Here is a 16,173-nt window from a genome sequence, read left to right on the forward strand (position 1 = left end):
ACAAAAAACCACAATTTTAATGTGGTGGCAAAAAATCAAATAAGGGTATTTTAGACTTTTCCAGGACCATTAATTTTCTTATATTATAGATTAATAGATTTTGTTTGGAAGAAAGAAGTGAGAAAGAGAAAGAAAATAGAGAATAGAGAGAGATTTGGTAAGTTTGATAAAATATAAGAGTTGTATTATTTTAATAATAAAATTAATAACTTTTTAGTACAAAGACCAAAAAACCACAATTTTAATGTGGTGGCAAAAAATCAAATAAGGGTATTTTTGACTTTTCCACAACCATTGATTTTCTTATATTATAAAGGGTTAAATAAGTTTTTGGTCCCTATAAATATTCCAGTTTTCATTTTTAGTCCCTCCCTGCCTTTAGGCAACGGTTTTTACAAGAAAACCGTTGCCAAAACCAGCTAAAACCGTTGCCTAAAGGTAGGGAGGGACTAAAAATGAAACTGCAATATTTATAGGGACCAAAAACTTATTTAACCCTATTATAAATTGATAGATTTTGTTTGGAAGAAAGAAGTGAGAAAGTGATGAAAGAGAAAAAAAATAGAGAATAGAGAGAGATTTGATAAGTTTGATAAAATATAAGAGTTGTATTATTTTAATAATAAAATTAATAACTTTATGGTACAAAGACAAAAAAACCATAATTTTAATGTGGTGGCAAAAAATCAAATAAGGGTATTTTGGACTTTTCCAGAACCATTAATTTTCTTATATTATAGATTGATAGATTTTGTTTGGAAGAAAAAAGTGAGAAAGTGATGAAAGAGAAAAAAAATAGAGAATAGAGAGAGATTTGATAAGTTTGATAAAATATAGGAGTTGTATTATTTTAATAATAAAATTAATAACTTTATGGTACAAAGACAAAAAAAACCACAATTTTAATGTGGTGGCAAAAAATCAAATAAGGGTATTTTAGACTTTTTCAGAACCATTAATTTTCTTATATTATATATATATATATATATATATATATATATATATATATATATATATATAATAAACAATTTTGAAACAATTTATAAAATAAATCTTCAATCGAAAAAGAAAAATTAAGTTTTTAACTATAAATTGGTTTTAAACTAGTTTATAACTAGATACTGATTATAAACCAGTTTATAAATACAAACTGGTTCTGAACTAATTTAAAACTGAATTGAAATTGTTTTACCAGTTAATTGGTTTTTTATTAAAATGGTTTTCAAAAACTGAACTGAACCATTAATTTGGTTCAGTTCAGTGCAGTTTATGAACCACGAACACCCCTAGTTCATAATGCTCAACGAACTTGCAGATTGTGCAAGGCGAAATAAGAAAGGTATTTTTCTCTTCAAATTAGATTTTGAAAAAGTGTTCGATTCCGTTTCTTGGGAGTATTTGTTTTACGTCCTTAAAATGATGAATTTTGGTGAAAATGGATTAACTAGATTTAGGTGTGTGCTAGAATGGAGTCTTTTTGGAAACTTTCCAGCTTTTGGAACTGGCAAAGAAGAAGCTTTCAATTTTGATTAATATTATGTGCGGTTTCTTTCCCAATCTGAATTCCTCTAATAAGTTTCTATGGTGGTGTAATGTTTCTGGTTATTTTGTCAAAGTTGCACTTGTTCGGTTAAGTTCTCTGCTATGGTGGTGTAATGTTTCTGGTTATTTTGCCAAAGTTGCACTTGTTCGGTTAAGTTCTCTGCTTAGTTTTGACTTTTTGTCAGATATCCAATCAAAGTTAGCTCAGAATTGTATGTGGAAATCAAATGTTCCAAATAATATTCAAGTCTTTGCGTGAAGACTCATCCTTATTAGACTACAAACAAGAGATGAGTTGGCTAAACGGGGAGTTATTTTAGGTGTGCATAGTCTTGTTTGTCCGCTTTGTTTTAGTCTAAAGGAATCTTGTAGTCATCTATTTCTTTAATGCTCTATTGTAATAGATGTTTGGTAATTTATATTAGAATGAGCTGGTTTGTGTATGTTGAATCCTTTTATTGATATTTTCAATCATCTGCTGCTTTTTGGTTCTGCTATATATCCAAGGAAAATCGAAGAAGAACATTTGAATTCTCATCTGACTTGTTGATTGGGCGGTTTGGATGATTAGAAATAATATTCTCTTTAATGGTGGGATGAACGGGATTCATAATATTGTTTTTATGGCTAAGACATTAGCTTGAGACTGATTCGGGGCTAGATTTAATAGTCATCTTTTTTGCACCAAGGAAGATTGGATGAAAAATTCCCTAAATTGTTTGGATTAATGCATTTTGTTTTTATTTTTGTATTAGAATTGAGTACTCTTTGCTTGTGCTAACTTTAACATAATTTTTGCTTTTCAAAATAAAATACTATCCTGGTAATTAAGGCTTGTATCTTATATAATCCAAATTTTAAAGATATTTTCTCCACTAAATACAACTTAAATTTCTACATATATTATTAGAAATAAACATATACGATGTATGGATGTACTTTATTAAACCATTAAGCACCTTACTATTTGGACTTTCATTAGTTATTGGGCCTAATTAGGTTTGTATGGTTGAGGCCAATTCTTATTCTATAAAAGAAGGCCATCACCTTGTATATTGTAAGTAAACTTTTACATCATAATGAATCAATAATCCATTAGGCCCATTCCAATTCTTGGCCTATAATATGGTATCAAGAGAGCCTAAACCTAATCTTTCAAATCTCTTCATTGCTTCCGCTTTTCCGATCATCATCTTCTTCCTTGAGCATTTTTCTTCCCTTCCCTGCACATTCATCACCTTTGCATAATCATCCCGCCGTCATCCATGACATCTGATAATTCCGACACCGAAACCTCTCCAAAGAAAGACCCACACAAATCATCATCCAACATTGATCCTACCTCAAATCCAAGAAGCCCTTTCTATGTCCATCCCAGAGAAAATCCCGGTGTCATCCTCATTGCACCACCATTGGACAACAACAATGATCACAATTATAGAAAATTAATGCGACGTGCCCTTACCTCCAAGAACAAGATCGGATTCATTAATGGTTCTTCACAATGACCCTCTGCTAAATATCCTAATTTTAATGTCTGGGAACGCACAAATAGCATGGTGATTTCATGGATCAATCGCACTTTATCGCCACACATTATGCAGAGTATGCTTCGATTCTCCTTTTACCTTTGGATAGATCTTCAAGAAAGAATTATAAAGGGTAACCATTTCTGTTTTCGAATCTCCTTCGTGACTTCACTCCATCAAACAAGGTGATAAATATTTATCTCAATACTTCATTGACACCAAAATCATCTGGGATGAACTTGAAGATCTTCGACCAACACCTACCTTCTGTTGCACAAACCCCTGCATCTGCGATTTATCTAAAGTTGTGCGTCAATATAAACAGGTGGAATATCTTACCTATTTTCTCAAGGGTTTGAATGATACATATCATAATATTCGCACCTAGATATTGTTGCTCGATTCCATCCCTAGCATTAGTCGAGTTTACTTGATGATTGCTCAACAAAAAGTCACCACAACCACACCTGCTATCCTTGAAGTCAACAACAATCCTTCTAAAAATCATGGCAAAGGACGTGGAAATCCTAAAAGCTCCATGGTCTGCACAAATTGTCGTAAAACAAATCACACCGTGGGAACAAGTTATTTCAAACATGGATTTCCCCCAGGTTACCGCAACAAAAAACATAAAATTGCCTTTGAATCCAAGCCTCCTCAGCAATCAGAGAGGGATGGCATCATTTCTAAAGAAGACTACCAACATCTGCTCCAACTTCTACAACAATCTAAGAAGGACAAAAATCCCACAAAGATTGACTCAAAGATAACACATGACTCTCACATAATCTCATGTATGGTCAAAACACGTAGTGATCTTAACTCTCCCACCATGTGGATTCTTGATTCAGGCGCTTTTGATCATGTTTGTCCTCACATTCAATGTTTTTGTAGCATTCACACTATTCCCCCTGTCAATATATTTCTCCCTAATAGAAAATCCATAACTGCTAATTACTCTAGCACTATAGTTCTTGACAAATTTTTAAAATTCACAATGTCTTATACATTCCTGAGTTTGCTTTCAGCCTTATATCCATATCTAAATTGTGCAACAATTCTAAATTTGGCATTTCATTCTCACAAACTCCTACTTTATACAGGATGTGTTTACGAAGCAGAGGAATGGACATGTGATCCCTCATAAAAACCTCTACCTTCTTCAACAAGAAGCTACACATCAACCTGCCTATAATAACAATACTGATAATCTGTGTAATTTTGCTAGTTTACATACTTATAGTTCCCCCACCCCTTTAGACCTATGGCATCATAGATTGGGATATCCTTTTAATGATGTCCTCAAACAAATGTATCAAAACTTTTCTATTATAAAATTCAATAAAAATTTTGCTTTCCATGTTTTTCACTTAGCTAAACAATGCAGACTCCCCTTCCCTATTAGTCAATCCACAACTTCTCAATGTGTTGAGCTTGTACATATAGATATATGGGGGCCTATCTCCATACAGTTACTAGATGGTTTTCAATACTTTCTTACCATAGTTGATGACTGCAGTCACTACACTTGGACTTTTTTGCTGCATACTAAATTTAAAACAAGAACTCATATCAAAAACTTTATACTTTACTGTCAAAACCAATTTGCTTGCAACATTAAGACCATTAGAAGTGACAATGGTGTTGAATTTATCATGCATGAATACTATGCTTCTTTAGGCATTTTACATCAAAGAAGTTGTATTGAAACACCTCAACAAAATTCAACTGTAGAAAGAAAGCACATACACCTATTGAATGTTACCAGATATTTACTTTTTCATGCTAATTTGCCCAAATTTTTTGGTCTTTTGCTTTGTGACATGCTACTTACATTATTAACAGGTTATGCATCCCTACTACTCACAAAAAAAAAAAAAACCTTTTACTCTAGTGTTCAAAGAACCTCCCGCATACATACACCTCAAAACCTTTGGATGCTTGAGCTATGCCTCCACCATAACTAGGCAGAGAGACAAATTAGACCCTAGAGCCACCAAGTGCTTTTTTTTAGGATTTCCAAATGGAACCAAAGGATACCTACTATTTGATCTCCACACTAGACAACTAATAATTTCTAGAAACTGTTACTTCTATGAAAACATTTTCCCATAACAACTTTTAGCAGAACACACCCCTATCAATACCCAGCAACCTAATAATGTTGCCCAAGCACCCTGTATATTTGACTTCCCTATAATACCTGAGACAAAAACCTTGACTCAACCAACACATTCTCCTATTACACTAGATCATGCTATCCCTGCCACTCCCATTCACACCAGCCCTGCTCATACCAGTACTCCAGAAGCAGCACCCACACCTCACCACCCTCATCCTCATCAGGCCCAACACCCTGAGCCCGTTACAACCACTAATATTGATCCTTTACCCAACCCTGAGCCTACTAACCAACCTAATACTAGACTGTCTACAAGGACCAAATTTACTCCTGCCTACATAAAAGATTATTTTTGCAATGCTTTCCACATTTCCCCTATTTATGAAATTTCTCAATATACTGCTTATGATCAAATTTCCCCTGCTTTCTTTACTTTTATTTCTGCTATCACTACTAACAGTGACCCTACAAGTTACAACACAACTTGTACTCATTCTCAATGGATCAAAGCCATGAATGATGAAATACAAGCTCTCACCAAAAACAATACATGGACATTCATATATCTGCCCTCAAGTAAGAAATTAATAGATTGTAAATGAGTATACAAGACTAAGTTTAATTCAGATGGTACTATTGAAAGGCACAAGGCCATGTTAGTCACACAAGGTTTTACACAAGTTGAAGGTATAGATTTTCTTGACACTTATTCCCTTGTTGCAAAATTAACCACTGTAAGATTGCTTTTAACTTTAGCCTTTTCATTAAATCTGCATCTTTTCCAGCTTGATACACATAATGCATTCCTCCATGGAGATTTGGATGAAGAGGTATATATGTCATTACCCAAAGGAATAAATCCCTCTTATCCAAATCAAGTATATAAGTTAACAATATGAACATCATCAACCAAATCAAAACCACCTTGCACGACAACTTTCACATTAAAGACCTTGGCACCCTAAAGTACTTCCTTGGTCTGGAAATCGCTCGAAGCTCATCAGGTATCAACATATGTCAAAGGAAATACACATTGGACCTCCTTTCAACTGCAGGATCGCTAGGTTGTTAACCTGTCTTAACACCAACGACAAAAAATACAAAACTAAAGACAAATGAAGGCACACCTTTACAAAATCCCACTACCTACAGACGCCTTGTGGGACAGGTCATTTACTTGCTCAACACCAGGCCCAACATTTCTTACACCGTTCAACAACTCAGTCAACATATGAGTCATCCTACCGACATACATTACAACGCTGCCTTTCCTGTTCTTCGTTACCTTAAGAACAATCATGCCCAAGGACTTTTCTTCCCAAGCAACTCACCTCTTCAACTCAAAACCTTCTCTGATTCTGACTGGGCTACATGTCCAGACACCCGCAAATCCATCATCGGCTTTTGCATTTATCTTGGTCAATCATTAATCTTCTGGAAATCGAAGAAGCAACCTAGCATCTCTCGCAGCTCCACTGAAGTCGAATATCGTGCCATGGCCTAAGATGTATGTTAATTTCAGTGGCTGGCCAACATCTTAAATCACCTGCCAATCACCTACATGCAACCAGCATTACTCTACTGCGGCAACGCATCTGCCCGTCATATTGCCAACAAATCATCTTTCCACAAACGCACCAAATACATCGAACTCGACTACCATTTGGTTCGAGAAAAGATTTGTATTGGCTTGTTTCATCTACTTCTCGTTTCTTCCTCTCAGCAGCTCGCAGACATTCTAACCAAACCATTAGACTTACAACCATTCAACTCCAACATCTCTAAGCTTGGGATTCACTCAGTTTACCCCACAGTTTATGGAGGGGTGTTAAACCTTTAAGCACATTCTTATTTGGACTTTCATTTATTATTGGGCCTAACTAGGTTTTTATGGTTGAGGCCATTCTTATTTTATAAAAGAAAGCCCTCACCTTGTATATTGTAAGTTAACTTTTATATCATAATGAATCAATATTCCATTCGGCCGATTTCAATTCTTGGCCTGTAATATACTTTAATGTCTAAATAACACAATTATATAGATTTTGTATGAATGTATATTTAATTTTGTTAAAACATAAGTTTACATGTACGTATCCATAATTCAAATAAAAAGGAAAATACAAGCATGAATGAAACTGAATCTATACAGTTGGATAAGAATTAAGCAGTTGGATAAGAAGAATCCATGGCAATGCCACACAAGCCTTCTTTAGCAGCTATACCTCTTTGCATCCTTATGTATCCTTTCTCACCCCACACTGTTCCCCATGAATTCTTAACCAACCAATAATCACTTCCATTTGCACTTCCATAACCAACTGCTGTAACACCATGATCTAACTCAGTTCCACATTCTCCTGTATATATTCCATGCGAATAAAACATGAAACTTGAATCACTCGCATCAATAGAAACTGATATTGGTTGATTAGCCACAGCCTTGAGAAGTGCATCCTCACTATTGACCGGAACTTTCTCGTATCCTTTAATCTTTGCAACAGGAACAATTGTTGCAGTGTTACAACTGCCATCTGCTGCTTTATAAGGATAATTAGTCTCACTTGTGATTCCACCATTTTTGATGATAAACTCAAAACCATCTTCATTAATCCTCCTTCACAACCTTGGTCTTCTCCCTTTGTGTCACAATCAACAAGCTCTTGTTCTGAGAGAGATACTAGTTTGCCTGTTGTTATTTGGGTGATACCTTCTGTTGCAGCAACAGTTGAAAATGCCCAGCAACTCCCTTGATATTCATTTTCAAAACAAACATCAATTATTTGAATCAAATAAAATCATAATAAATTATTAGTAAAATATTGTTCATTGTTTATGTTACTTACCACATTGACCTTGATCCTTGATTGGAGTGACAGCACCTTTAACCCTCCAATCTAGAGATGCTGGAATAGAAGTCACATCTTCATACTTAAATGATGTTGAAGTTAACTCAGTAATAGTAGACCTCTTTTTATAACCATTACGGGAAGCCTTAAATTCTTCAAGAGTCAAATCAGCTAAGTGATTAACACTTAGTTTGTAAGGTTTGTTGTTGGCAGCATTGAATGATTCAATGAACTCAACATTGTCTTTGAATATCATGAAACGTTGATCTTTCTCAGCATCGTCTTTATATACTTTGCCATATTCTGTCATCCATTGCTCGTGCCTTTCTACTAAGGATGTTGATTTTTGCAGCTTTCGGGACAATACACTAGTAATACCACTAAGTGCAAGGATAAAGAACAAAACAAATACGTATTGTTTTTGGGTGCTGGAAACCATTTTATGTTATCTCAAAGAAAGCGTTTTTGAGGTGTGTTGGAGAAAGAAATGTAAATTGGAATGAGTTGAAATAAAATGGAAGTGATGGTTTATATAGAGATAAAAATCTTTAAGTTAATCTGAATCTGCAATGGTTTGCTTTCTTATTCAAAATTCCTGTCACGGCATATTACATTGATTCTTTTATTTTTATTTTTTTTTTACTAAACGGTTAGCTTGTCTTTTGTCTGAACTAAACGACTTTGCAACTTGGTGAAAAATTATTAAAATATTAAACTTAAGTTTGCTTATCTAAGTTAGAAAACAGAATATGGAACAATGCTAAATTATGGGCAGCAAAGAGCAATGAATTAAGATTCTTTGATTAGAGTTTTATTTTATCCATAAATTATGGGCTTAATATTGCATGGGGATTGAATTTCCTTACACGGAAGGTTGTTGTATGACATGACATGTTTGGATGAAGCAAAATGACATTTGTATTTTCTCTAGTTTGAATATATAATCTGTTACTAGTACCTAGTTTTACTACTATAATTCATTTCATTTGATATTTGCTTGTGTAATTGGACATGCATTGCCATTGATTTAAGTAGTAATAGAAGCAAAATGACATTTGTATTTTCTCTAGTTTGAATCTATAATCTGTTACTAGTACCTAGTTTTACTACTATAATTCATTTCATTTGATATTTGCTTGTGTAATTGGACATGCATTGCCATTGATTTAAGTAGTAATATTTTTATTTTAATAGCATAAGAAACTCACACACCAATTGCTTATAAATAAATAAGAGAAATGCTAACAAGTATTCTAGGGGCATTTGAGTTTAAAAAGGTAAGCAATATTTATATTTAATATTTTAAAATAGAAATAGAAATAGCTGACTTTTTTAAGGAATAACAAAGTTTGTTTTACTGAAATTATTTGTATTAAATGTATTAGAAATTGAAATAAATAATTTATTTAAGAAATTTATTAAAATTACTTGTATTAAATACATTAGAAATTGAAATAAATAATTTATTTATATGAAATACTCAAGAGTGTTTCTGGGACACTCGTTAGCATGACCTAATTTTTATTTATTAATTTTAAATTTTGTTATGTATTAATTTATCATTAATATATTTGTTATTATTGATTCTATTTAGTAATTTCAGAGAAATTTTGCCGTTAATATTCAACTTGCAATCTCTAATCTAACTATCTTTGATGTTACATGATCTGAAATAATTTAAATATATTGAAGAAATTTATGAATTTAGGCATTGAAGATAATTTATTATTTGTATTGACTGTATTATTGTAATGTTATATTATATTTTATTGAATTTTTTATTTATGTTATTTTGAAATTTTAAGTAAAGGAATTATTTCATTTTTATTTTTGTATTTAGAAAATTTTAGGGGTGGCAAAATGGATGAATTTGATGGATATCAATTGGATGGTTAATAGATGGATCAAACCAATTCACTAATCCATTACACATCGACTAAATTCTCTTAATAAAAACTCAATCAAATTCATTAAAAGATAAAATTCACCCAACTCATTAACACATTTTTAATAGATGGATATTCATCCATTAAAAAAATAAGTAAAAAATTTGAATTATTTTTTAAATTTTATAAAAATATAATTTAAATATTCTAAAAATATTTTGTAAATTTTATATTAAAAACTAAATTTCACAATAAAAAAATTTAAATATTCTTAATTATTTTTTTAACTTTATAAAAAAAATCTCACAATTTTTTTAATATACTTAATTATTATTTAAATTTCTTTCAAAAAATTAAATTTCACAACAACAAAATTTAAATATTCTAAAATATTTTTAAAATTTCATACAAAAAAAATAATTTTCACAAATAAAATTAAATATTCCTAATTTTTTAAAAAAAATTTCGAAGAAAACTCAATTTTTGTTTTTCCAAAAAAATCCAATTTTTCATTTTTTTTTTTTGAAAAAACTCGATATTTCATTTTTTAAAGAAACTCGGTTTTTTCATTTTTTGAAAAATAATAAACGTTTTTTTGTATTTTTGAAAATTGATTTTTCATTTTTTCAAAAAACTCATTTTTTTGTATTTTCGAAAAAAATGTGTTTTTTTAAAACTATTTTTATTATTTTTTAAAAAAAACAATTTAATAGATTTAAAATATAAAAGAAAATAATCTATTGGATCATCAAAATGTGTTAGATGGATTCAATCCATCGATGTATATAAATAGATGAATTTAATCCAATCCATTAATTTATTTTGTATGTGGTGGATAGATATGATGGATTTTGATTTAATTGATTCAATTGTCACCCTTAGATATTTCAAAAAAACTCTTTTTTTTTTTGTATTTTGGAAAAAAGATCGGTTTTTTTTAACTATTTTTATTAGTTTTTTAAAAAATAATTTAATAGATTTAAAATATAAAAGAAAATAACTCATTGAATCATCAAAATGTGTTGGATGGATTGAATTCATCCATGTATATAAATGAATAGATTTAATCCAATCCATTAATTTATTTTGTATGTGGTGGATAGATTGGATGGATATTTTAGTTAATAGATTGGATGAATTTTGATTTAATAGTTTCAATTGCCACCCCTTAGATAATTTAGTAAAAAATGTAAGTTTAATTTTAAAGGATTAAATTTCTTTGAATAATTTAATTCTTTAAAATAAACTAGTTACTCACAATTTTTATAAATAAAAGAAAAAGCTCGTTGTATTTTTGGGATGAAATATTTATGTGCCAATAACAAAAAATAGTGTTATGGGCTTTTTTGGTCAAACAGACTCAAACAAAAAGAGGATTTTTAAATACACCCCATGAATCTCTTAGCCGCCTGACGAAATTCTATTTATGACCCTGTTTTAGTAGATGTACCTCCGAAATTATTTTTTTAAAAAAATTAGTTTTTTTTCGTAGATGCATCTACGGATGCGTTTAAACATAGTGAAATTTGGTATTTTCTCAATTAATTGAGAAAATCTCAAGTTCGTGAAATCTTCTGTATCTACATCCACGGAAGGGTTTGAAAATAGAGCATTCCGTAGATGTACCTACGGAATATTCAATTATATTTTAAATCAATTACATTTCACTCCAAAACTCAATTTTATAACAAAAATAGAACATCAAATTATAATAAATCAAAATAGTGCAATTGAGGTTTTCCAATTACTTTGATTTACTATAATTTGATGTTCCATTTGTGTTTAAAAAATTGGAGTATAGGAGTGAAATGTAGTTTATTTGAAAATATAACAAAATGTTTTGTAGGTACATCTACGGAACACTCTATTTTCAAACCCTTTCGTAGATGTAGATACAGAAGATTTCATGAACTTAATTAATTTGGGATTTTTCCAATTAATTGGGAAACTAATATTTTAACGCATTCATATATGCATCTACGAAAAAACCAATTTTTTTTATAAAAAAAAAAAGTTGTTTTCGGAGGTATATCTACAGAAGCAGAAGGGCAATTTTGCCAATTTGCAGGTGCGTGAGAGATCCATAAGGTCTAGTTAGAAATTCAACAAAAATATAAAAAAAAATTGTGATTTTCAAACTGGGCTCAATTTTTCTAATTGACCAACTTTCCAGAAAAAAATTGATTTTACTAACCAAATCCGGTTTAAATCGAACCGGAAAAAACCGAAAATGAACCGGTCAGAAGTTGGATCTGTGTTTTTCACCCGAAATTAAGAACGGAATTGGATTTTGGACCCGAAATCGAACTGGCCCGAACCGATGCCCAGCTCTAGTTCAAACCCCATGCAATGTTAAGCCCATCATTTATGGATAAAATTCTAATCAAGAAGAACCCTCCTTAAGGAAATTTCTTTATAGACTTCCTATCTTTCTTGGTCACCCGCGGTGAAATTCCCACAATGCCCCTTTATTTTGGGAATGCATCTCTGAAGTTAAAAAAAAGAGTGACTTCGGAGATGTATCTTCGAAATCACCTTTTTTTAAGTTAAAAAAAAACTATTTCAGAAATGCATTTTCGAAAACAACATTTCGGAGATGCATTTCCGGAAAAAATGCGTGTTTTGCTGTTTAAACAAAACAGTCTCCCCCTATTTCCATTTTACCCTAAAACTCAAAAACTTTCAAAAGTCTTTCCATTTCTAGTTCCTACTACACGAACTTCACTCTCCAAAGTTGTTTTACAACCTTCAAAGACCACTCAAAGGCTAACTCTCAATGCTTCCAATTTGTAAGTTTTACATCCTTCAACTATAGGATTGAAATGCATAGTAGGGTTGTTAGAAATTATTGAAATGCTATAGGTTTAGTTATTATGTCACTGAGGTTGTTTAGGTAGTAAAAATTTATTTTTGAAGAACTTTGGGCAAGGATTGGAAGTTCTGCAAAAATGGTGTCCGCAGGGGGGTTTCGGAAGTGCATTTCCGAAAACACCTCATTGACCAATTTCGGAAAGTGTTAATACATATTTTCACCCCTGCCATATGGGGTTGGTTTGAATAATCCCCCTGCGAAAAAAAAAGTTGCAAGAATTCCGCCAACATTTGAAGATTCTCTCATTTTAAACCTTGTAAAATATTTGTTTTTAAAACCAACCTTGCCATTTGAAGATTCGGTCATTTTGAACCTAATAATCTTGTAGATTATGTCATTTTAAACCCTCTGGAATATAACGGGAAAGGTTGGTTTTAGTAAAAAAAAAAAATTACAGGGTTCAAAATGATAGAGTCCTTCAAGTGGCAAGGTTGGTTTCAAAACTAAAAATTTTACAAGGTTTAAAACGAGAGAATCTTCAAATGTTAGAGAAATTCTTGCAACTTTTTTTTTGACAGGGAGATTTTTCGAACCAACCCCATATGATAGGGGTGAAAATAGGTATTAACCCTTTCGGAAATGTACTTCCGAAATTAACCCAGAAAGTTTTTTTTATTTTCTTGATTGTTTCACATTCTTATGGATTTCAATTTTGTTCAGGAATATGGCAGGCAACTCGCACGACTTAGACAAGGCAGAGGACCCAGACAACGTCAGATGCGAGCGGGCGTCACAGCTGGCAGTGACACAGGGACGGGGTCGAGTACGAGTACCCGTCCAGATGGATGAGCCTGGTTCCTCATCTGGATCGAGGAGTAGACTGGCTCGGGTGTCTCCTTCCCATCAGGAGGTGATACTTGATGTCGAGCGCAAGCACGGGGAAGAGTAGGAGGAGGTGATACCTGATGTTGAGCCTCCGCACGGGGAGGAAGAGGAGGTGATACCTGATGTTGAGCCTCCGCACGGGGAGAAGGAGGAAGACCAGGGATACTCGAGATGAACATGCCACTGATCTCCTACCGATATGCCAACGGATAGAGATGCTTGGGAGGGAAGCATTGGACCGAGGTTGTAACACCCTTCTAAACTCCGCGGCAATTAAATAAATATATCAAAGTACATGGAACAAGGGTGCCACAATTCAAATTTAAAAACAAACATCATATGTCATTGTCATGCATTCACTGAGGAAATTCATCATAAGACATAATAACTCATGTTAACACAGCGGAAAATCAGTCATACGGATAAGTTCAACATCTTTGAAAACTATATCCCACAAAACTCAAAATAAAACAAATAGAGTCATGAACATAAACTCAAAACATCGCGTTCCCCGGTGTTACAATATCAGAGCATGACACCTGACACTAAACTAAACGCGCTGACTCATAAGCTAATCCTCACCAAGTCGAAAAGCCGTTATCCTCAATCTAAAAATAACAACATGTAAGGGTGAGTCTCATCGCAATTAACAAATATTATTGCATCATAAATAATAACACATCATAGTTATATTATTCACCCAATTGTATTATATTCAGACAAATTCAACAACACAGAACCAACACATCATCAATTCATAACACTGAAACACATTCAATCATGTTATGAAAATCATGCATATGAATGAACTGACACTATGCATGTGGCACCAAACATCATCAATTGGAATAACCCACCGACCGATCCAACATCGTCAAGATACGGCCCTGCCAACACAAATTCCACACAATGGGAATTATGTCCTTCACTGATCCAACACATCATCATGGATACAGCCCTCAACAAATGATTATGAATGAATGAAAACATATATGAAACATACTTATATCATCGTCAAGTCCATGAGTAACATCATCTAATACTCAAACCATCATCATCATCATCATTAAAGCATGTTTATATATTAACATCATTTCAATACAATCATATCATCAATCAACACAAAGTTTATTTCATCAGGTTCATCATATTCAAAACAGCACTCAAAACAGGTCAACGGTTTAAAAGTTACGCATCGTCAAACATTCAAAAATCACAAAACAACAAAATTCTGCACTCACGCTGGTCATACGCGTACCATACGCATATCAGCAGAGGCTGGTTTCCACACAAACACACGCCATACGCGTATCACAGGGCCATACGCATATCACATCTTCATCATACGCGTACGGGCAGAAGGGCGTATTTCAAACGGAACAGGGCGTGTACCATACGGTACGGCCCCTGGGAAGCCCCTCATACGCGTACCATACGCGTACAATACGCAAATGGCCAGAGACTTCCAAAAACCTGCAACTCGTACCAGTTCGTCTTCCTCGCGTTTTACACCATTACAGCCTGCGATTTTGGATCTAAAACAGAAATTCTGCACTCTTTAACATACATGATTCATCTATCTTCAAAAGTCTATCACCCTATATCAATTTTACTCATTACAATCCGAATTTCTACTCAATTAGTTAGGGATTTGCATTCATAGATTCAGTTTCATGGATGAACACAACAAACATCAAACAATCACCATATTCATACCATAACATCAATTGACACACAATTATGCACAGGATTCAGTATAGATAATCATCAATCATATAATCTATTCAAATTCATCCTCAACCCCAACCTAACATACAATCCAATTGACCTAAATAATATCTCTAATCATTATTATCATCCAAAAATACGATAAGAGATGCTAACCGGAGAGTCCCCCTTACCTTAGCCAAAAGTTCTTGATTGGTCTCTCCCTCTACTGTTCCTCTTTCACGTTCTTCGAGTTCCCAAATCCTCAGTTCTTCTTTTTACGTTCTATCCTCTTTTTCCAATTTTTTTCTAAAAATAACATTTTAATTAGTAAAGGACTTTACTAACTTAACACCTCCTTCTTACTAACATCACACCCATAAACCATTCTTTTCCAACTTATTTTCATAAAACCAAAATAATTCTAATCATTAATTCAATTTCCAATTAAATTAAAAATTAAAATATACGGGTGTTACAGAGGTATCATCGCGCATGGCGGTCCAGAGGCGGTTGCAGACGTGGAGAGGATGGTCGGTGACGCGGGTGGTGCGGCGGCATATACCAGGCAGAGAAGGTCCCAAGGCGTTAGGATTAGGCATACCCAGTAGCTATTGCCTATTTATGTTTTAGCCTTGACTTTTTTGTATTCGGGTTTTATTATTTTGACATCTCCATACAATATATATATATATAGTATTGTATTCCAATTTGCGTGTTATATTTAATTTATATGAAGCACTGTTTACATATTAAACATTGTTGTTATTGTCGTTTAAAATAGAATACGGGACTAAATATTGTAAACCCGAAACAAACAAAAAAAATAGGTTTCTGCATA

General features: G+C 32.9%; 1 pseudogene; it reads right to left on the bottom strand.

The window, feature by feature from the left end:
• Positions 1-7,257: 7,257 nt before the first annotated feature.
• On the bottom strand, positions 7,258-8,531 carry LOC131607270 (senescence-specific cysteine protease SAG39-like; annotated as a pseudogene).
• Positions 8,532-16,173: the final 7,642 nt, after the last annotated feature.

Source organism: Vicia villosa, linkage group LG5 (genome assembly GCF_029867415.1).
Source record: "Vicia villosa cultivar HV-30 ecotype Madison, WI linkage group LG5, Vvil1.0, whole genome shotgun sequence".
NCBI lineage: Eukaryota > Viridiplantae > Streptophyta > Magnoliopsida > Fabales > Fabaceae > Vicia > Vicia villosa.